This window comes from Canis lupus, chromosome 20, assembly GCF_011100685.1.
Source record: "Canis lupus familiaris isolate Mischka breed German Shepherd chromosome 20, alternate assembly UU_Cfam_GSD_1.0, whole genome shotgun sequence".
Classification (NCBI taxonomy): domain Eukaryota; kingdom Metazoa; phylum Chordata; class Mammalia; order Carnivora; family Canidae; genus Canis; species Canis lupus.
Window position 1 is genome coordinate 31,708,979 of NC_049241.1, and position 24,096 is coordinate 31,733,074.

The following is a 24,096-nucleotide window of genomic DNA, read 5'->3' on the forward strand; positions in this document are numbered from 1 at the left end:
TTGGCAAAAAAGAAAAAATCCTCTAACACTAAATTCTCAAAATCATATCCTTTAAATGTTAAGATGGAACTATTTTGTGGTTTTCAATAGTTTAATTTGCTTCTGTGACTCTTCCTCCCTTCTATCTCTGTCTTTCCTTTTCATTCTACCCATTATGTGACATTTAAAGGGAATTAAAAGTTTACACCAACACTGTGTGATACACAGCCATGAGGGAAATTTCAATTGCACCACATAACAAAATTGTTCCATACTGTCTTTATACTTAGTCATATCCATGCATTCAACAAATATACTTAGTGGGTATCTCAACAAATATTTACTGAGCATCCAAGTTGTAGGCACTGTGCTAGACACTAGAGACGGGACAGAAAACTCTTCCTCTACTAGATTATGGAGGTCATAGTGTAATTAAGTGGATAGACATTAAATGATCATATAACTAATTAGTTCATTGAGACTGTGAGTAGGATCATGAAGTGGAGTATAGATTGGCTCATTTAAATAATAGTGCCATTTTAATAAAGGAGTATGGATTCAATTCAAAAGTTATGGGCACTCACTGGAAGAGTTTTCATCTGAAAGTGACATGATCGGATCTACTTTTGTAACAGGTCACTTGGGCCACACTGAGGCATGGGCAGAAACTGAGTGACAAATGAAGAGTCTATTACAGTGTTATCATGCAACAAACGCCATATCCCACAGGGCAGGTGATTGTCGCATGGTCAAGAGTGACCACTAGACATGGTAAGGGTAAAGTAATGATGACGGTAATAACCAAGGCTGCCATTTGCTGTGCCCTTTTCTGTGTCAGTCATTGTAAATTTAATCCTCGTATTCCTGTAAGTGAAGTACTATTATCAACCCAGTTTTACTATCAAGAAAATGGGGCACAAAGAGGTTCAGTAAGCTGTCCATGGTCACACACCTAGCACCTAACGGCAATAAGAACTCAGTGAATCAAGGCCCCAGAGTTCAAGCTCTTAACCATTCTATGAGCTTGCTAAATTGAATTAGATCTTCTTCTGAATGCTTGGACAGCTACCTGGTTTTCCATGGTGCTGGCCCCATATTCATTTCCTGCCCAGTCCTACTACTGCTATTCAACAGGTTAAATATCTTCTCCTGAGTCAGTTCAAGAGAGCACCATTAGTGGGAATTCTCTCTGCTGCCTTCCTTATTTCCTATGCTCTTCCTACTCTCTCAAACAAATGTGTCATGAAATTGCATGCATTGACCTATTCTGAAAATTGGCCTTGGAATTTCTTCATATGAAATTCTTTTCTGCGCAAACCATGGGTCATAGAACAGAGCTCAGCTGTGAATTCTGATGCCTCCATTTGAAAAGATTTGTTAATGTTGAGAATAAATATGACTCATCAATCTTGGACAAAGGATGTGGGCTGAAAAAAATTGTTAATTTATAGGGTCACTTCACTAGTGGACCCTGAACAGAAATGTCAGTTTAAAAGTTGTGACTCTAGGGGCACCTAAGTGGCTCAGTCAGTTAAGCACCTGCCTCCAGTTCAGGTCATGATCCTGGGGTCCTGGGATCGAGCCCCATATTAGGCTCCCTGCTCAGCGAGGAGCCTGCTTCTCCCTCTCCATCTGCCTCTCCACCCCCCTCTTGTGCTCTCTCACTCCCTCTCTCAAATAAATAAATAAAATCTTTTAAAAATTGTGACTGTATTATTGAATTTAGTACTTTAGACTCTGTCTCACTTGAATGGACTTGATGAACCAGGGCTGGGCTAAATATGAGTCAGGTCAGACATTTGCAGACCCAGGGGGGCTAGGAGACTCATAGGGCCTGCCAGGAACCTATAACAATGCTCCTGATGGGGTTAGAAGGCAAAGTGTCAGAGAGGACTGCTGGTCAGGGGGAAGAGCAGGGAAGGGAGGGAAAACTTGAGGTGTCAGGATAGTCAGGGATAACCAGAAACTCATCACTGAGATTCACTTCCTGAAAGGAAGGTTAGAGGAAGGAAAATGGATCACACCTGGGCAGGAACTCAGTCTTGAAAAGAGAGTGTTCCAGACAAAATTTTATGGTGGAATTGAGACACAAGAGTGAAATAGGCCCCTGAGCAGCTGAAGTAGAGAATGAAGTGTGGTTACATTGACCAAGGTGGTTCATGCATGCAGTCAGCATGTTCATATGCCAGGAATCATGTGAAGGTTTTAAGATTCAGAAATGAGCCAAGGCACCATTTCTGCCTGGGAGGAACTCACCATACTAAGTGGAGGAGTGGCTCCTTTTTGAGAATCCAGGTACATGATCAAGGCTGAACTAATGTTAAAACAGGCTTGAATCAGCATCATTTCTCAGCCCTCCTAGGGATAAGATTCCTCTTACACTCTTCCAGTTAAGTTGCCCTTGCTTGTAGATTAGAAGGAATTAGGTTCTGGGTTTTAAGCATTCCCCAGCTTTTCTAGACAATGACCTTTACTAGGAAATGAAGTCAGACCAGAAGCTCAGACATTCCCTCTGTACAGAGAACCCTATCTCCTCAGAGGGACCATGGTTCTTGCTGGCTCCTTGTTCTTATTCACTGAGGTGACCCTATCTCAAATTCAACTCCTCTGAGCCTATCTGTACCTTTAGCTCCTGCTTTGCTGAGAGTCCCAGACTTGAAAAAGGGGCCAGGTTATGCTTTTCCTCTGACATGATTTTCCTTCTTGAAACTCTCACTCCCAAAGTCCAGGGGTCACTTTCCCTTCCTTTCCACCTGGCTTGGGAACTAACTAGTGGGCATTTTTTTCCACCTGACCAGACCCCAGTCCTCTGCAGCATCACAACTGACCTACTGAAATTACTAGCAGAGCTAAGAACCCTCAGTTTTCCAGAGCAAGAAAGTAAGACCACTGCACCACTGGAGGAATTTCTTGGGGTCCAGAAAGTGGTCTTCTTAAGATATTACAGCTAGAAGGGACTCTCTGGCCCAATATCCTGAACCCCAAGGTGGAGAGAGAACAAGAGGCAGAATTAATCTAGAATTCAGCTCCTAGGTCTCACCCCAATGCCACGTTGTCTCTGTAAATGAAACTACTTGGTGGAAATTCTGACAATTCCAATAATGAGGCTCTTGTTTAGGGGTCATCTTATACTTCCCACATTCATTCTTGCCTCTCCCCTGCCAAGTTCACTTTCCACCTGAAAACTAGAGTGATCTCAAGAGATAAACTAGGTCACAAGTCAATGACCTGCTCAAAACTACCAGTGAGTTTCCGTAAAACTCAGGATAAAACCCAGACTCTTTACCATGGTTCTCCCTGGGCTGGTACCCACTGATCTTTCTAACAATATCTCCTGCCACTGCCCCCTTCTCACTGTTCTGCAGCCATGCTAGCTTTTTCTCTAGTCTTCAAATACACTAAGTTGATCCCCACTTCAGTGCTGGGAACACTCCTGTCCATCGGGCTGGTTTTTCTCACCATTGGCCTTAACTGTCATCTCCTCAGAGAGGTCCCCTTTGTAGCCTTCTCCCCACACCACCACTCCATTCCACACTACGAGCTTTATTTTGCCACAGAACTCTGCCTGGCTGAGATGATCTTATACATTAGGTTTTTGTTCATCTTCCTCTCCTACCAAGTCTGCCACATTCAACTCTTGTATGCCAGCACCTAGAAGATGCCTAGCATAGTAGGTGCTTAAGTATTTGCTGAATAAAATGAAAGAAGCACAGAATAACTACAGGCTCCTTCTCTGGAATGAATGTGGTATGATAAGGTTTCAGTTTACACATTCTGGAAACAGACTACATAACGAACAAAAACAAAGAGGAAAAGAAGGAATTTGTAGTTGTTTTAATAAGAACTAAAATATGTAGTTAACTAAACAGAATCTTATACATGATATTTTCACTTCATATTCTGTAAAAAGAAAATTGTTACTGCCAAAATTACAGAAATATGGTTTTGATTTATAACAATGTAGAAACAGTTATAGTAAGTTGTTAAAGCTTGTTTATTTCTGGGACTTTGCTGAATTTTCCTTTTGATGAAATTATTATTTAAAATTCTAGTTAGTAAGTTAGTGTCAATAATTTAAATGAATTTCTTTATATGCAATTATCTTGGATTGGAAGCCAATAAAAGAGTTGGGATTACTTTTAACAAATTACACATTCTTTCCCTTTTCATGTATTATACCGTTAACATTAGGAAGAGTTACAGCTATAATTTTATATTTAAAGTAGAAGTATTTGGTTTGGAGGGAATCATGGAGCTAAAAAAAATACACATGTTCCTCACATCCATCTTAAAGAAATAAAAACACCAAGAGTTCACAATTTCCTAGGAAGTGGTATTCAATCATGCTCTATGTATTTGAATTTTGTTTTAAAGAAATTAGACTGGGGAGAGAGCATCCCAGAGAGAGAAGCTGAACTTTAAGAAGATAAATAAATTAATGCATAATGCATTTTTAAACTCATGAATAGCAATCATTTTCTTAATCTGTGGAAGTACTGGGCATTTTTCCATGGGAGACATGGGGTTTACCTAGTGTGTTGGACCATAAAGGTAGTTACAGGAAAGGGTCAGTGATTAAGGAAGAGAAAGGTAGGTTTCTGCCTTCCCAAAACTATTCACACATGAAATTTCTACTTGTAACCACTGAATGATTTAGTGAAATTGGAAGATAATATTAAAATGTTATAGAAAACAGTTAAGAAATTGGTTGGTGTATCATAAGGCTGCAAACCATGTTCTGGAAACAGCCAAAATTAATGATGGCAAAGTCAATGAACAAATGCAAAGAAAAGGGCTTAAAAAACTGATTTATCTTCTATGAAAGAGTAGGGCAGATTAGATGTACTTTATTTACTTTGAGGATAATGACATGGATCCTTTGGAATTCATAATCAAAATATACTAAAGTGAACCATGAATATAAAATAGGAGAGCAAAATAGATTTAAAAAATGGAGTTCTTGTTTGGACACCTAGCACATGACAGCTTCTGGTGGACACAGATTTCTTCTTGTAATAATCATTATTACCACTAAATTACTAGGGGCACATCCCACCCTGCCTACCCTCAAAATGAAAACCATGTGGAGAGTAGGCTAATGTAACAGAATAATGAAAGCTTCACAGGTAACAGGGTAATGTAACAGGATAATGAATGCCAGTCAGATGCATTCAATCTGGAGCCAAAATTAGCCTATTTCTGAATCAGCCTGTTCACATCATTTAGCATATATTACATTAAATCAAGGCCAAAAAGTGTACATGTAACTCTACAAAATCTTGCAGGAGCATGTAGATATCAGGCAAATATAAATAAATCTAATTCTAAATCTATTTGGATTAATAATGAGACCTAAAATTGTTTAAGCTTTACACAATCTTATGAGGTAGGTGCTAATATTACTCCCATTTTTCAGATGAGGAAAACAAGATACAGACAGTTCAGGAACTTTCCCCAAGAACAGACAGCCAATACCTGGCAAAGCCATATTTGAATGCAGGCACTCTGCCCCCTACTTCATGCCCCTTATTATGATATGATTATACCACCCCTAGAGAAGTTCTTGAATTTATTTAACTGTCATAGCTATTCACATAATCATTTTTATGTGAATAAAGTTAGATTTTTTATGAAAAAGCTCTGGAACCCTGATGCATGGCTGCAGGCAGGGGAGTGGGGTGGAGCATCTTTACTCAGATCAAGTTGTATATGCCCATCTACTACCAAAGCACTTATCTTTAATTTAATTTAATTTAATTTAATTTAATTTAATTTAAATCTTATCTTTAATTTTCAAAATATAGATTCTTAAGGTCATCAAACTGTTTATTTTTACTTACATGAACTGAGTTTGCCTCTGAGACTTAGAGATGCAGGTGTATGTTTGATTTGATACGGCTTTTATACAAGTCTTAAGGATTCAGTTATTTAGACAAATATAGCCAACATCCCTATGTTAAAAATGACCTGAGAGTCACAGAATATGGCCCTCATGCTGGCACCATGAATGCAATTATCAATTCCCAGTATGCCCAGTGAACTTAGACACCCTTTATAGATATTTATGTTATATTTAGTAAAACTGTTTAAAATGTCCTTCAGTTGCATTTGACCAACACAACTTAACATCTTTCAACAATAAAAATGAATCAGGTCTCTGAAACTGATGTAGATATTGATTAAAATTGAGCTGCCTAATGTGTAGCATTCAGTAAACATTTAAAAGTATTAATTCAATTATTCTTAGTCGAGGACAGGGGGTGGAGGAAAAGAGCCCTTTAAAGTCTATGCACAAAAGAGGAGAACCTCTGCTTGAGGTCTTTCTTAAAAAGCCTTCAGTTTTATAGCTCTGGCAGCAAAGGTCTCTCCTCAGCCTCTGTGCTTAGGCATTTATGTAATTCTGGGAGGACAGAGCATATATTAGCCATAGCTATTGACTTTGATAAATCACCTGGGCTGTATGGCATGCAAAAGGATATTGTAAGGAGAAATGCAGTACTGTCTGTGATAATACTTTGAGGTCTCCAGAGAAAGGCACATATTTAAATATGGCAAAAGTCTAGGAGTGAGAAATCAGAATGGCCAGGATCTAGTTTCAGCTCCACCAAGTGGCAGGTAGCAGTAAATGGTGGCCTATCCATCTGCCTTCATTCTTCTGTAAACTTTCCACATGCAGACTAATGCATGCCATTGATCACCAGTCTGTAGGTATCTCAGCTACCCTGCTCTAAAAGGGATCCACCATACCAGGCTTGTTTGTTTTACTACTTATTTTAACCCCAAAACCATACCATGAACATCTGGCCATGCTACAGAGATGAATTTATGCATACTAGTTTGTACATATAGTAGCATATAGCCAACTCCATCTTACACCATGTTCGTGGACCCTTCTATAATGATGTCAGAGAGATAGTGTTATAGTAAGGGTCAAAATATCATTTGAGTCCTAACTCGTATACTAATTAACTGTGTAACCTTGAACCTGGCTTCTCTGAGGCCAGTAACCCCTGCTTCATCATCTGCCTTCCGGGGGAATAGAACCATCTAATGAACTAATAATTTACAGAAAATGCTTCAAAAAGGTAAAGTGGGATTTTTTAGTATCAGTGTTGCTGTTGAAAAAATACTGATTAAATAAAAAAGACGGGGTACCTAGGTGGCTCAGTCAATTAAGCGTCTGCCTTCAGCTCAGGTTATGATCCCAGAGTCCTGAGATCAATCGATCCCCGTGTGGGTCTCCCTGCTCAGTGGAGAGTCTGCTTCTCACTCTCCCTCTCACTCTCCCTCTGCCCCTCTCCCACCCCCTTCTCGTGCTCTCTCTCCACTTGCTCTCAAATAAATAAAATATTTTTTAAAAATACAAAAGATAATCTAAAGTATGTCCTATATGTAGTTTTACACATTAATATGCATGCATACCTGTAACTGATATATACATAGGTTCACAGTGTTACCTCCATATTTATATGTCCTGAACATGTTTTGAGCATTAGGTCTCATACATTGTGCCTGTATAGCCAGACCTAGTCCAGATTATTGTGGAAAATTTTTATTTCCAGAGTGATTAACTTTCATTTTTCTCCTTACCACTGCTATTTGGCTGAGCTAGAGATAATCTCAGGAAAAAAAAATAAATTTCCTTAAAAGACTATTCATTATGTTCAAAAATAGCCATAGTCCACTTTAGAACTCAGTTAATGATAGATTTTCCTGAGCAAAATTCCCCTTTTAGTAATTTAGTAGCAAAATGTTTACTCCTGGAAAATGCCTGTTTCCTAGGGATTATTAATCATACTTTATTGGGAAGTAATCAGTTACATAGTTTGTTTTCCTACCCTTTTTAGAAAATTGAAATGCTGAGATATTCATTTTTGCTATGAAAATCTACCCAGTAATTACCATATTTACTTTTCATTTATGGGGGAATAATCTGTTTTAATTAAGCCTAACTGAAGAACTTTTATCAGATGTAATTATCCCTTTCGATAAATATGTCTCCACTAATTACATTTAACCATGGGATTTATAGCTCTTAAGTCATTTAGTAGGAAACATAATAAATCTTTAGTAATACATGCTAAATTACTATAAATTAATTCAGATCATTAACATAATAAACAAATTAGGATAATTTTGCTTAATTAGTTTGGGTGGTTAACTCAAAATCCCATGTAAGCTTCATGGTAATCTTGATTTTCACCATTATTACTGGAATGACACATTTTGAAACAAATCTGTTTTAAATTTTTTTAAAAAAAGCTGATCCCTTGTTTTAAGCCTTAATCCTTTGACAATTGATTATTTTCCAGAGGAAACATAATTGACTATCCTTTAGTTTTTTAACTTCATAAAATTTTTCATAAAACTTTATAACCTAAATATATTTCAAATAAAAATATTTGAAATTTCTTCCTTAAGTAAGTGAATTTTCATTTACTAATTCAATAAATGTATCCCAATAAAAATCAACATACATACCTATACTTATTTGTGTGTATGTTTTTAAGTTTATGTGTAAATTATAATACATTTTAGGCACTTCTCTCTTCTTGAGCTTTAACTCAAGTTAGAGAAAGAGAAGTTTGAGGGCACCTGGGTGGCTCAGTCAGTTAAGCATCTCACCCTTGATATTAGCTCAGATCATGATCTTGGTATTCTGAGATCAGGCCCTGAGTCAGGCTCTGCCCTAGGCAGGGAATAGGCTTGAGATTCTCTTTCTCTTTCCCCCTGCCACTCTCTCTCTTTCTCAAATAAATAAATCTTAAAAAAAAATAAAAAGAAGTATGTAGCAACAGAAAAAAAAATATTAAACTAGGAAGCACTTAGAGAAATTTAAAACAAATAAAATATATTTTTCACAATGAGTGGAAACCTCATGGATATTCATTATCCCTAGAGGTGGTACAGACCAAAAATGTAATTACCTTCCAAAATAGCCCAGCTAAATTCAAAGATGTTAGCATTTGTAGATGCCAGAATCAGGACAAGTTATTAAAGAAGCAATATGTTGTGTTCTCTCCTGCTTCTACCCAGCATTCCCTCTGTTCTTTCTACTTGCTTTCACCTAGGCAATTTCTAGGACACTGCAAGACCCAGCTCAGGTGCCACCTTCTCTAGGCAATGTTAGAGAATAATCTATCAGATGGCTTCTAATAACATTCTCCTATTTGTTTCTGCATTTTCTCCCACACTGGATGATGAACTTCAGACACAGGTGGCCCTTCCAGGCACAATAAGCCACACCTCAATAAAGACAAGGTGAGCATGCATTGGTCCCAATGGCATTGGCCCAGAATGAACCCACAGTGGCTCAATCTGCCTGCTCTTGGCTCTCTTGCTTGCATTCTTCTCTTCCATACAGAGAACTGTCTGGGTATTCTTTTCTGGCTTACAGTCCTCCCCATCCTCTTCTACCAACAGGCAACTTGGGTCTCTGCAGTTCTCAGAGTTTCAGGTAAAAGCCTCTCCCTCTGCTTGTACTTACCCATGCTCACTCCAGCTGAATCATGAATCTCATGAAAGGCCCAGGACAGCCTTTCTGACTCTTCTGAGATAAGAGGGGACTTAAGTAGAATCTTAGTAATTGAGACACATAATATTTTATTTCTCAATAGTGAATGAATCAGAAACTCAAAACTGACATCTGAGAGACCCATCACACGTCAATGCTGCTTAGTGTTTTAGGCACCCAATAAATATATTCATTTCAGTCCTTCATTTAGGAAACTTCTTTTGACAGGCACTGCTGGATATGTCTTTCCCCTTAAATGACATAGATTCTCAACAAGCATTTAATCTTTAGGTCATCGTTCAGCTTGATGTTGGAGGGAACAATAAGCAAACTTAGTTCCTGCCCTTAATGAGCTTGCCATCAGTTAGACTGCTCCATAGTCTTTATTTTGGGCCCACTTCTCATTCTCATAAAGGCTTTCGCTGACTTCCAAGAAGAGAATGGGGCCTTGGAATTTTAGATTTTCCTAACACTCTTTATACAGCCTCTATACTTTTCATGATATTTGATTAATAACTCTTTCTCCCTCAATAGACTGAAAAATCATGACAGCAGGACCACATCTGTCCTATTATTCACTGTCCCATTCCCAGTACCTAAAACAGTTTCCTCCCATTAGTAAGCACTTGATAAATGGCCAGTCTAAAATAAGAAAGATCAATGGAGGAAATTGAGTTAAGCTATACTGTATATTACAGCTAGTACTATAAAGTGGTTAGTGTTAGGTATTAATTCAAATACTTTACACATACAAATTCTTTTCATGTTCATATTAACTTCATAACATAGGAACTAGTGTTACTTTACAGATAGAAAATTTACATGAACCCTATGACCAGATACTATTGCTATTTTATAGATGAAGAAATAGAGACAATTAATTTACAAACATCACATTGTTAGCAACTAGGAGAACTATGATTCCAAACCATGCTTAGTCACTAAATTACATGTATTTGCTATCCCACTAGCCACAGCGGAGTGGACCAGAAACCAAGACTATCTCTAATTTTGAAGACTTACCAGATTTTCTATTTATTAGTGTAGTCCACATTTGGGTTAAAAAAAAAAAAAAAAAAAGAAGAAGACAGCCAGACCCCTGCCTTACACCATAGACAGAAAAATCAATTCAAGATCATATAGACATAGACATAAAAGTAAAAACAATCAAGTTATTAGAGGAACTAGGAGAATCTCTCTGTGACCTTCAAGTAATACTTCTCAGAGAAGAAGAAAAAAAACATAAACCATAAAAAAAGAAAAGAAAAACTTCACTTGGATTTCATTCAAATTAAAAGCTTCTACTTACCAAAAATACTAGAAAGGAAATGAACAAACAAGCCACAAACTAAAAGAAAATATTCCCTATGTATTTATTCAATAAATGACTTATATCCTGAATATATAAAGAGCTCCCACAACTCAAAGAGATAAATAGCCCAAAAAAAACTGGGCAAAAATATTTGAACGGGCACTATAAAAGAAGGTATACAAATAGGCAGTAAGCGGATGAAAACATACTTAACATTACTGATCATCATTGCAACAGAAATTAAAACCATGAGATACCAAAACCCAACCATCATAAACTAAAAAGACTAATTATATCAAATATTAGAGAGGATATGGAGCAACTAGAACTCTCACACATTGCTGGTGAGAGTATAAAATGATACAATTTTCAAAAACTATCTGGCAATTTCTTTCTTTTTTTTTGGCAATTCTCTTTAAAATTTAACATACGATACCATATAAAGCATCAATTCCATTTCTATTTTTTAATGCAAGAAAAATTAAAATATTTGTCCACAAAAAAGCCTTTTGCACAAATGTTCATAGCAGCTTTATCCATAGTAGCCCAAAGATGGACAAAAATCAGATATCCATCATCAGGACATTGGGTATATAAATTGTGCTATAATCATACAGTTGAATACTACCAGTCAATAAAAAGGAATACCTACAGACCTAAGTAACAACATAAATCAATCTCAAAAATATTATGCTGAATGAAAGAAACCAAACAAACAAAAGAACATTCTGAATGATTCAATTAGTATGAAATCTAAGATAAGTAAAACTAACCTTTAGCAATAAAAATCAGATTAGTGGTTGCTGGAGGAAAGGAGGGAGCAATGATGGGGAACAGGCATAAAAAAAACTTTTCTGAAGTGGTATAAATGTTCTGTGTCTTGATATACATTCATTAAAACTGACTGAATAGCATACTTAAGATTTCAGAATTTGGCTCTATATAAATTATATCACAACTTTTTTTTAACACAGGTAACACCACCACTAAAATTAAGTGTGAGGATGTGAAAGGACAAATAAATAACCATTGGCCCATGAAGAAAGAATGTCAGTGTTGCTCTGAACATAGTGGAAATTTGTATTTTTATTTTAACTCAGATTATTATATTAACATTTTTTTGACATCTTATGATAAAATATTGTTAATTGCTAGGTTTCCAGCTAAGAGCAAATATTGTTCTCTGTGTCAGAGCATTATATCCTCTCTTTAAAAAGACATGGACTCTAGGATCAGATATCTTTCCTGCCTTTCTCAGGGTGATAGATACCCCCAAAGACCCTGGACAGGAGCCACTGATTTATTGCCAAAGTTCGCAGAGAATGAAGTCATGGCGGCAGTTCAAAACTTACACACAGCATAAGTTTACAAAGTCTAACTTAAAAGGATCTACATTCCTCACCAGGCTGCCTTCAAGCCGAGTTAGCGTAACCCCTTCCACCTCCTGTGATGTGCATCTATGCAGGAAAGCTCATTTGTTATCTACGGGGTGGAACGCATTTGTCATCCATAACTCATGGTCATTAGTATAGTCATTACCCAGCTAAGTGGAGACATCAACCTGTTGCCTCCTTTATTCTAGTATCTAGAACTCCAGTCTTACTGAGGCAAATATGCTTTTTTGCAGCTTTCCTTACAGTTTGGGGATTTATGGAGAACCTTTTTCTTTACTAATGAAAAGGAAATAGGTGCCGCTGGCACCACCCTTTCCCCTACTTTCTGTTTTGCATGTGGATGAAATGCTTGGGGCTACAGCAGCTATATTGCAACCATGAAGCAATAGCCCATAAGCTAAGGATGATGAAGCCGAGTCTACAAGGGGTCTAGGTTCTTAATAGCATGATGAAGCCTCTCCATCAACTGTAGACTGCATACTCTAAGAGTTCTTGTTCTGATGGGTGGAGACACTAGTTGGGAAAGTTCCAGGGCATAGTACACTCCCAGAAAAGACTTAGACATGGAAAAAACTGCCCTGAAAGCAGGTACAAAAGAACAAAAAGGAAATGAATAGCTCCAAAGATTAACTTTGTCCTGGGATGATTAGATAAGAGCAAAGAGGAAGCCTAAAGTGTCTTATTGCCTAGAATTTAAGGGAAAAAATTATATTTGCTTTCCAACATGGCAAATGACTGCCTTTTTTTTTAAACCTTTTTAGAGCATGTGTGCATGTTTGTGTTTATAGAACGAGAGAATCAGAGAGTGACACCAAGCTATTCAGTACTCTGTCCTTTTTTTCCAAGCTTCTGAGCTTCTTTTTCTACATTGTACTTTGCTGTATTCCATCCAAGGGGCATCAATTAATCACCATCCCATTTTTGGCAGTGACAAGTAGACAATGCATCATGTCAACGATGTTGCTGTTAATAATTAATGATAATTTCTGTAATGGGGAGTTACACATTGTATTATACCCAAGCTCAAGATAACTAGACCTGCCATCCATTCTTGTTTTAACTTGTGTGATGAACATGGCAGATCGAGCCTGATACAGGACAGAATTGGAAGGGTGGGGTGCAGAAACAATCATTTCACCCAGCAATTGGAGAAAGCTGTTTCTAAAACCCATCCTGACTCCAGGAATGTGTGAGGTCACCAGATAAGGGAAGCTATGACATTCTAGAAGATAAAAGTTTATAATTGGGAACCCTGGTGGTGCAGCGGTTTAACCTGCCTTTGGCCCAGGGCGCGATCCTGGAGACCCGGGATCGAGTCCCATGTCGGGCTCCCGGTGCATGGAGCCTGCTTCTCTCTCTGCCTCTGTCTCTGTCTCTGTCTCTCTCTCTCTCTCTCTTTCTCTGTGACTATCATAAGTAAATAAAAATTTTAAAAAATTTTTAAAAAAAGGTTTATAATTACCTGAAATAAATATAATAATTTATTCCATAGAGAGATGCTGAAAGGGAACATCAGAAGACAAAGTGGTCCACATCCATTGTCCTGTTAAACTATGAAGAGATCAATGATAGTATGAAAGATGTTTTTAAGAATTGAGGAAGAACAGGAAGCCATGCTAGGTCCATTCTTTAACTCTCTAACTGTTGTCTATATCAGCTCTTATGAAACCCTAGCTTGCATTAGAATATGTGCCACTAATAGCCTCCCCAACTTCTCCTACCCCAGAACTTCTAAATCGGAATACCCCAGATTGGCTGGGGTATGGAATCAGAGAATTCCATTCCACAATTCCATTTAATTGTCTACCCAATATCAAGTGACCCTTCTCTCTTGTTAACATAATCCCAATTTTGTCTAGGGCATAAATGTGCCCAACTAAATAAATACCCTCTTTTCCAGGCTCCCCTACGGTTAAGGGTTGCAATGTGACACAGTTCTGGTCAACGAGAATAAGTGTAAGTCTCTAATAAGAGCTTCTAAAACTTGCTCATTTGATATAAAAAAGATAAACACTTCTAGCACCACATTACCTACTTCTTTCTGACTTAAATAACTTAAATATGGACACTGAAGTCTGGAACTGCAGCCACCATCTTATAGCCATAGCAATGACCCAAATGCTAAGGAGAGCATCATAGAGAACTACAAAAAGCTGGGGTCTTTGAAGACACTGTTGAGCACAGGTCTGTGTCACATGTCTCTGTATGTGGTTCTATATGAAGGAAACCAGTCCCTATTTGTTTAAGTCACTTCCACGTGGTTGTTTTCTTACCCGAAACCAACTAAGTGATACAAATGAGTCTGAAACCATAACTTTAAAAAAGCATACAGATGATTGATTAAATGTCTAATACACATTTGAAACGTAAGATATGCAAAACAGAACCCTTGATTCTTACCTGCTACCCTCTCTCCAATCCCTTCCCAACCAAAAAAAAGAAAACCTCTACTCTTCTCCCAGCTTATCCCCATCTCAAAGTGTAGTAATAGGCACTACACCACTTAACCTGTTGCTAGACCTAAGGGTCAACCTTGACTTCTTTCATCTGATATCCACTTCATCTGCAAGAGTTATTACCTCTAAAATATGTTTCTAATCCACCTACTTCTCTTTCTCTCCATTCCCACCCACTCCTTCAGTCCAGGTTACCACCACAACTTCCTAACTAGGTCTTCCCCAGAACCAAACAGTCTTTAATCAGGCATGTCAGAACATGACATTCTCTGGTTAAGACCCCTGAATAGTTTCCCACTGCACTTGGACTAAATCCTTATCATGGTCAGGAAGCCTTGCATCACCTCACCTTGCCACTTTTGAAATCTCAATTTAGCCCACTAACCCATCACTCACTGGGCTTCAACCTCTCTCGCTTCTATTTGCTCCTTGAACACATCAAGGTCTTCTCTGTCTGAGGACTTTCCTACTTCCAGGGTGTAACCTACTTATTCATATTACTTAGATCTTGGCTTAAATACCACCTCCTCAGACTTGCTTTCCCTGGCATCTCTATTGAATGCAGTCCCCTACTCACTATGACATCATTCTGCTTTTTGCTTCATAGCACTTATCACAATCTGACATTTTATTGTTTATTTATGTTAATTGATTTATTTCCTATTTTCTGCCATTAGAATATATGCTCCCAGAGTGCAGGAATTTTGTTTGTCTTATTCCGTGGTTAATCTCCAGCACTTAGAATGGTGTCTAACACATAGCCAGTTATTATCTAATGTGTGGATAAATTTATTGAATGTATGATTTATACCAATATGGTGGAACCACTTAAATATAATGTCCAGATTATTTATTTAATTCTTTTTTACATCGGATATGGATGAAGAATGTTTATTTTAGTCATAGCAAACATTCATGATTTCATTTACCTCCAATAATATGGTCCTGACACTTCTGGTAGTTTATTGATCACTCTTTTGAAAAACAAGGAAGGACATTTTATGTTGGATTCTACTATATGCTGAAAAACAAAACTCCTCATTGAATGAATTCTGAATTTTCCCTCTTGTTACATCTTAGGAAAGCACTTAGATCTAGTTAGTTTTATAAAACATTCAGAGGTCAAAATTCCTGAACTTGCTGAGTGATGACTTCCAACGACTCATTCTAAAGTCTATCATTCCATTTGCCAATAGCTGTAAAAACAAAAATCTAATATAGACAGGCGAGGGGCTAAGTGGAGTCATTTAGTTTGAAAGATAAATTATACCAATAATGTACATTATCACATGCTGAAGAGTCACCAACCTGCTTTAGTTCAACTTTGTTACCAAATTACTCATCTTAATTACTGCCTTCTTCTTTTTCTTATCTCATTTTTCCCTAGTCATATTAATGGTCGCATAATAATATTAGACAATGTTCACTAAGCTTAACTCTAAAAATAATGGCTGTTTTAAATCAGAGTTAATTAGTATGTCAAGAAGTTCAGGTAATTATGGGGCCATGTGATTTTTTAAAAAAAGATATTGGGTATAAAGTCACTTTACCAAATGCTACATTCATGATTTCATAAAGTATTTTTAATATTTTTCTTAAAATTGTCACTGAAAACTAAAAACATGATTCTTCAGTGATCATTTGTCATTGCTAACTACAGGTGAGTGAGCTCTCCCTAATCCTGCAATCACTGTGGAAAATAGATTTAACATTAATTTATGAATCTCAGTGTCGTTTCTCTTCCAGGTTTAATAGTGAATCATGGTTTATACTATTTATATTTCATCACACATAAGGAAGGTTGTCAGGAGCAAAAGATCAGAGTAACATAATTCTCCTCTCCTGCACCCTCATGAGCTGCTGCTTGAGAATGCTCGCTAGTTTGAGGGGAGTTGAAAGGCACACTGTCCTTGGATATATGTGGGAAATGTTCTGGGACTTCAAGGGGAAGGAGCAAGTGTACTGGGGGATGTCTTTGAAAACTGCATACATATGGAATAAGCATCATAAATAAAAGGCCTGTTATCTTGGGTATCATGTCCTGTAAACTTGTCCATCTGTAAGTCCTATGAGGGTACCCATGAGCCAGCCCTCTCTCAATCCTTCACAAAATAATCAGAAATTCAGAGCAATCAAGAAGGACAAGCAAAATTAGTTTGTCTTTGTTTCACTGGTTCCTGAAATACATTCCTGTCCCTGAAATAGAACTATATATATATATATATATATATATATATATATATATATATATATATATTAGGCAACCAAAATAAATATATATATATATATATTAGGCAACCAAAATAAAGAGGGTCCCTTGGTACATGGATAGATTCTCAAGTCCATAGTAAGTTCTGAGTCACTGGGTTAAACTATTAATAGGACAACCAAGAGATTGTAGGCAGTCAGGCTTGGGCTAGGCCTGGTGAAGGCAGTACTACAGGTGCTGACTGGGGAATAGGGAGATAGTCTTCATGATCTACTGGGAAATCTCTGATGGAGGCTAATCTCAAATTGAGAGATAGCAACCTACAATATTGCTGAATCAAATTCCCAACAGGGTAAAATTATAAACATTTTTAGTCTATTAATATTTATTGAGTACCTACCAAGTACAAGGCACTGTGGACTGCATAAAGATAATGGCCTCCTATAACTCCCTTTCTGTCTCCTGTAACAATATGCCATACTGATCATAATCCATTGTTTAACTGTGCATCTTCCACATGAGACTACCAATACAAGGGCTAGTCTATCTGTGTGTGTCCTGATCCTAAGACCTCTCTGGTACCTAGCACATAGCAGGTACTCAAAAATGTGTTTGAATGGATGACTAGAAGTTCATACAATAGTTTGAGAGATAAGATATAAACACTTATTACTTATAATAAGAGAAGTCTCACAGGAGAGAACATGGTGAGTTGCCAAATGAAAAGTAAGACAAATCCTAGAGAAGAGGAATTTCACTGCAGGCTGGACTGGGGACTCCCTCAGGTTGTCAGAGGAACCCAGATACTAAGCCTCTTCCATGTTTTTCCAGGATGGAGACAAAGGGAGGAATAGTAGAAAAAAGGAGGGGCTGGTTGGGAGGAAGAAGAGGTGATAACTTATCACTAGGGTCTCAATTGCCGCCACGTTTCTTTTTGCTTATATTTTAGGTATTTCATGTATAAATTACATTAGTGTAGCCCATAAGCTCTGGGGCTACAATCATTTTAAGGAGGGATTGAGGACTAATACTCAAAAGTCATTAATCAATTTAATTAATGAGTAAGGACCAAGCACTTAACTTCATACTCTCATTTAATCTGAATGGCAACCTATGAGGTGTCATATTCCCATTTTGTAGCTAAGCCCAATTTTGTATATTAAGCCTCATAAAGGTTATGTGAAGTAGACAAACCACAATCCAGAGCAGTTGACTTCCAAAACATATCCTCCCTATTTAATCCAAAAAAATAACATAGTCAGGGGATCCCTGGGTGGCTCAGCAGTTTAGCAACTGCCTTTGGCCCAGGGTGTGAGCCTGGAGACCCCGAGATCAAGTCCCACATCAGGGTCCTGGCATGGAGCCTGCTTCTCCCTCTGCCTGTGTCTCTGCTTCTCTCTCTCTCTCTTTCTCTCTCTCTCTGTCTTTAATGAATGAATAAATAAATAAAATCTTTAAAAAAAAAAAGAAATAACATAGTCAGAGGTTAATCTTGCTAATCCAACAAGTGAACTAAATGGCTCTTACATGGTAAGCGGATATCAAACTGCATTTATTCAAGACATGAACACATTACATTGTGGAGGGGCTATGGACTACTGAGAAGGCTGAAAATCAATGAACTTGCCTTAAAATACCAAAAGCTGGAACAGCAATTATTCCAAAATCAGGTTTCAAGGTGTCACAGAGTCTAAGAGGGAAAGAATGGCAAGCATGAGAAGGGAACCTGGAGTCTACTCCAGGCTACGATTCCTATCTTACCAACAAGATCCTCGCTGAAATGATCTCCCCTACCACCTCTGTCTGACAATTCTCATTTAAAGATTTACTCCTTGGCCTAAGGAATGCTACTTTTCTATCATCAGTTGTCATCAGTTTCCTTCAACTCAACTGCAAAAATATGTATCAGTTACCCATCAGGAGAGAAGGCAGAGTGCTAGCCCTGGTGTGCAAAACTGCATACAGCCAGGTCCCTGTTCTCAAGGATCAAATGAAAAACAATTCAACATGTCTGAGTGTACTATTAGTGGAGTAACCAAAGTATTATAGGAACACATGGAAGGGAGAGATCAACTTTGCCTTCCCAGCTGGTTTCCTATTCTGTCACTCTGTACATGCCTAGCTCCTAACCAATGTCACTAAGAGCCCTTCAGTTTCTACTGTTTTCCATCATTGTGGTAGACATAATGGCCCCAAAATATCTGTGTGCTTTCATCATTGGAACCTGTGACTATGTTATGTTACACAGAAAAAGGGACTTTACAAATGTAATTAATGTTACGCATCTTAAAAGAAGGACATTATCCTGAATTATCTGGGTAGGCTCAATCTAATTTAATCACATGAGCACTTTAAAACAGAACTTTGTTTGGTCAGAGTTAGAGAGATGCAGTAGAAAGAGACAGCAGAAAGATTTGAGATAGAAAAGGCAATGGAATGAGATATACAGACAGCCGTAAGATGTGAGAGGATCCCAGCTGCCAGCCAGCAGGAAACTAAGACCTCAGTACTACAACCACAAGGAATTGAATTCTGCCAATAATCTCAAACGAGCTTGGAAGCTCATTGGGAAGAGTGGACTCTTCCTCAGAGTCTCCAGAAAGAAACGTGGTCCTGCAGACACTTAGATTTTGTCCTTGCAAGAACCTAAGTAAAGAACCAACTGAGTCATGCTATACTACACTTCTGACCCACTAAAACTATGAGATAATAAATTGATGCTATTTTAAACCACTAAGTTTTTGGTCTTTTGTTATAGCAGCAATAGAAAACCAATACATTGTCAAAAATGTTCTTCTACCCTCTTTAGACCATACTTCATTCTTTAGGTCTTGCTCTAATATCATGCCATATGTAAAGCCTTACCAATCTCCATGGGAAACAAGCTCTCTTCCCTCTGGATTCCTGTCACACCTTGTCTTGACTTTCATGAGGGCAGTTATTTCCCTCCTTTATACTATTATTAGAGGTTTTCATGGCTGCCCAACTAGGTTATATATTGTGTGTTCACTTTTATGTCACCCACATACCCAGTTACATTGGCATAGATGGAATAAATAGTCAAACAGCAATTCAGTACACCCATATTTAGTATCCCTGGGTGTATGGCCCTTATTAAGCATTCACATGTCTCTTTGGCTGGCACCTGAGAGTAGTGGATGTCGGTCCAAGACAATTCATGGTAAGAAGGGCAGTATCATACAAGTGGAACAGCTCATGAGTGATCAGTTGACACCATTTTATTATCCTACATTGACTGCTTTTTTTTCTTTTTTTTTTTAAGATTTTATTTATTTATTCATGAGAGACACAGAGAGAGAGAGGGGCAGAGACACAGGCAGAGGGAGAAGCAGACTCCATGTAGGGAGCCCAACGTGGGACTGGATTCTGGGTCTCCAGGATCACACCCTGGGCGGAAGGCAGTGCTAAACCACTGAGCCACCCAGGCTGCCCCATTGACTGCTTTTTAAATGCAAATTGAATGCTTCAATGAGAACTAAATTGAAATATTACATTAGAATTAGTCTTTATAAAAGAATATCATAGATTGATGCTGAAACCATCACCTGCACAGTTATAAATTAGTAGTGCATCAAAAGCCAACTCATTGTGCCTCAGTTAAACAAAGACAATTCAGTGTTTCAGCAAACCCAGTAATTCATTAAGAGACATAGCAAGTAACTGTATAAATAAAGAGCTAAGGATTAAAGTGTGACACTCATTCTTTAGAATAAACTAACACTTTAATATATGAATTGTGCTTTCTAGAATTGTCACCCAATTTATTTGAATAGCTAATTAGCAGAGAGGCCAGAACCATCTGGAATGGAAAAATGATAAATTCACTTTTAGAATGTATAATAATACTGCATAATTCTAGTGATCCTATAGTGAAGATGTGGAAACAGATGTCAGACATCATACATTTTGGCTAAACCCATTTTGCATTAACATTCATCATATATTATAATTATCAAACAACATAAGCCATCTAACCACCAAGCAAATTGAGAAATCTCATGTGATCCCACAGTCCTTGACTCCAAGGAGAAATCAAAGCTCCCAGTGGATATATAACCATGAAATATGTATATCTGTATGCATTATTATTACTGCTGTAATTGCTTCAAGTGATACACTCTCTCTAGATGAAAAAAAAATCTATAGAGAAGTCCTGATTTATCTCATCACTACAAGGTGTCCTCCATACTTGAGTAGACTGAAATATTTATCTATTTGTTAAAAAAGAAGTGTTAATTGGCCAATCTGGTTAAACTCCCTAGAGGGAGAATTGGATAAATGGAAGGTTGTTAAGAGGTGCAAACAGATCAGAAAAGGTAAATCAAACTGTAAATCAAAACCCAAATCATTGTTAGAAGAGAAAGTAATTGATGGAGCAGAAAATGCCATAAACTACATTTTTGCTAACAATGACAGTGATAAGGATGTTGGGAAAATCCAATCCCTGATTGGGCAGGGATCTATTTGCAAACAAGTTTCAGTAATTGGACTGTAGGGTCTATGGAATGGAGCTGCATTAAGCCATGGTCTCTATGGTTTTCCTCATTAATTCAATCCACCAGAAAGTGTCTACTGTGGCAACCCCTTGGACTAGGTAGTGTGGAGATGAAAAGGTGAAATCAGAAGTAAATCCCATTCTCAAGGGGTCTGAGCAGAAAATATAATAGAAGCGAAGAGAGCAGTGATTTCCAAACTTTTAGCAAAAGTAATCTCATGTAGAACTCTACCAGGTAAAACAAAACAAAACAAACAAACAAAAATATATATATATATTTTTTTTTTTTTTTTTCAGGATCCCCCAGTACCAAGGCAGGGATGCTAAGTTATCTGGAATCCAGGACTTTGGCCTTCCATCTCAACTAGAAGATGAGTACCATATATATATATATGGTACTGGGGGATCCTGAATCACCTTGAACTCTGCATAGCATCGTTTGAAAACAGTACTGATACAACCAATCAAGATAGAAAGTGACATGCTCCAAAAAGCAACAAGGAAGTATCTACAATAAGACAGAGAAAGTCTTCTTGAGACTACTTCATGTTCATCCACAGTGCTTGGAATAGTACTAACCAAAAGAATTTTCTACAGTGTTGGAAATGTTCTTTATCAGTAGGGTCTAGTAGAATAGCAACTAGCTAGATGTAGCTACCAAGCACCTGAAACATGGCCAGTGTGAATGAGATGAATTTCTAATTTTATTTAATTTTAATTAGTCACATATGCGTACTGGCTACCATATTATATATTATACCACAGAGAGAAAGCCTTCAGAGAGAAAGTAGCAGGGATTGGGAACTAAGCAGAGTTCAGAGATTCAGAGGTGGACCAGGAAAGGCTCCAGATAGAGGGAACTGAATAAGGAAGATAAGAACATTTTCTCCCAAAAGAAATATTACTTTTCAAAAAATTCATATAAAATGAGTTAGGGGTTTCATCTTTGGAGCCTTTAGTCCCTTCCACCCAACAATATGGAATTGCTATAATTTGGCCGGTTAATACACAAAGGATATTACTTTCAAGATAACTACTCAGTTATAGTTTGGCTAGTTTGCCTCAAAGAGAGCAGGAACCAATAGCCTTCAGCCCAGGAATGATAGGCTTGATCCTGAGATAATATTGAGGACATGTGCCCTCTGATTGACCACTACTCAATGAATATGTGAGCTCAACCCTTTTTAATACCATGTACATACAAAATGACCTGGAACAAATCATATAAACTTGCTGTACTTTGAATTACTCTTATAAATGAGTATGAAATCAACCATACTTTTCAAATCATTTTTTCCCACAATAATCAGTATCTTGTGCAATTGAAGGGCATCCGATCTGATTCAGTTGAGAAGATTCATTTGTGAAGATTGACTACTTTTGCCCAATATGTCAGCATGGCACCAATTATATAAAATTAAGATGATTCTTAGTTTGAGTCCCTTGACAATCAAGATAAACAAACCATAAATGATGTGGATCAACTAAAAGGTTACAGAAGAAAATCACAGGAAATTTGTCTAATTATTCCTTTGTTTTGCAATTATCCCTACCCTGCAAACCCTTAAACCAACACAAGCCTGATGTTCAAGTCGAGCAAGCTCAACTCTGAATGGAGATAGAGAAAAAGAAAGTATTTGTGAATCAATAAAATTCACCTTTACCAAATTATCAAGGTCTCATTGATGACAGAAATAAGCATTTATTTAGAGTTTACAAAAGTCTTGGTATGAAACATTTTTTAAGTCATTTCATTTCATTCTTACAACTCTATGTGGCATGGACATCATTACTTCCATTTAACAAACAAAGAAACTAAGGCTTAGAAGGAAAAACTGAAACCCTAGTCTGACTCCAAACTCTGTCTTTTTTCCACTATGCAATACTGTGTCCCAGCCACCTCCTTGTTTTTTTATTTTATTTAATTTTTGTTCTTATTGAAGTTAGATATGCCAACAAATAGTATAACACCCAGTGCTCATCCCATCAAGTGCTCTCCTCAGTGCCTGTCACCCAGTTACCCCAACCGCCCACCCACCTCCCCTTATACAACAACCCTTTGTTTGTTTCCCAGAGTTAGGAGTCTCTCATGGTTTATCTCCCTTTCTAATTTTTCCCACTCAGTTTCCATCCTTTCCCTTATAATCCCTTTTACTATTTCTTATATTTCCCATATGAGTGAAAGCATATGATGATTGTCCTTCTCCGATTGACTTATTTCACTCAGCATAATACCCTCCAGCTCCATCCAATCAAAGAAAATAGTGGGTATTCGTCCTTTCTGATGGCTGAGTAATATTCTATTCTGTATATATACCACATCTTCCTTATCCATTTATCTGTTGAAAGACATCGTGACTCCTTCCACAGTTTGGCTATTGTGGACATTGCTGCTATGAACATTGGGGTGCAGATGTCCCAGCATTTCACTACATCTGTATCTTTGGGGTAAATACCCAGTAGTGCAATTGCTGGGTCATAGGGTACCACTCCCTTATTTTCTGCTTAATTTTGAAACCATTTCTAGCCTCTGCTTTCAGTAAAGGGGATAATATAGCATTTATTGAGCAATTGCTGCAAATGCTGTGGTGTTTTCATTTACTTGTTCACTCATCCATTGACTCAACAAATATCTATTGAGTGCCTCCTCTGTCTCAGAACTATTCCTTGATTATCAAGGTAAGCCCCTGATCCTTTAGAGTATGTTTTAGTGGAC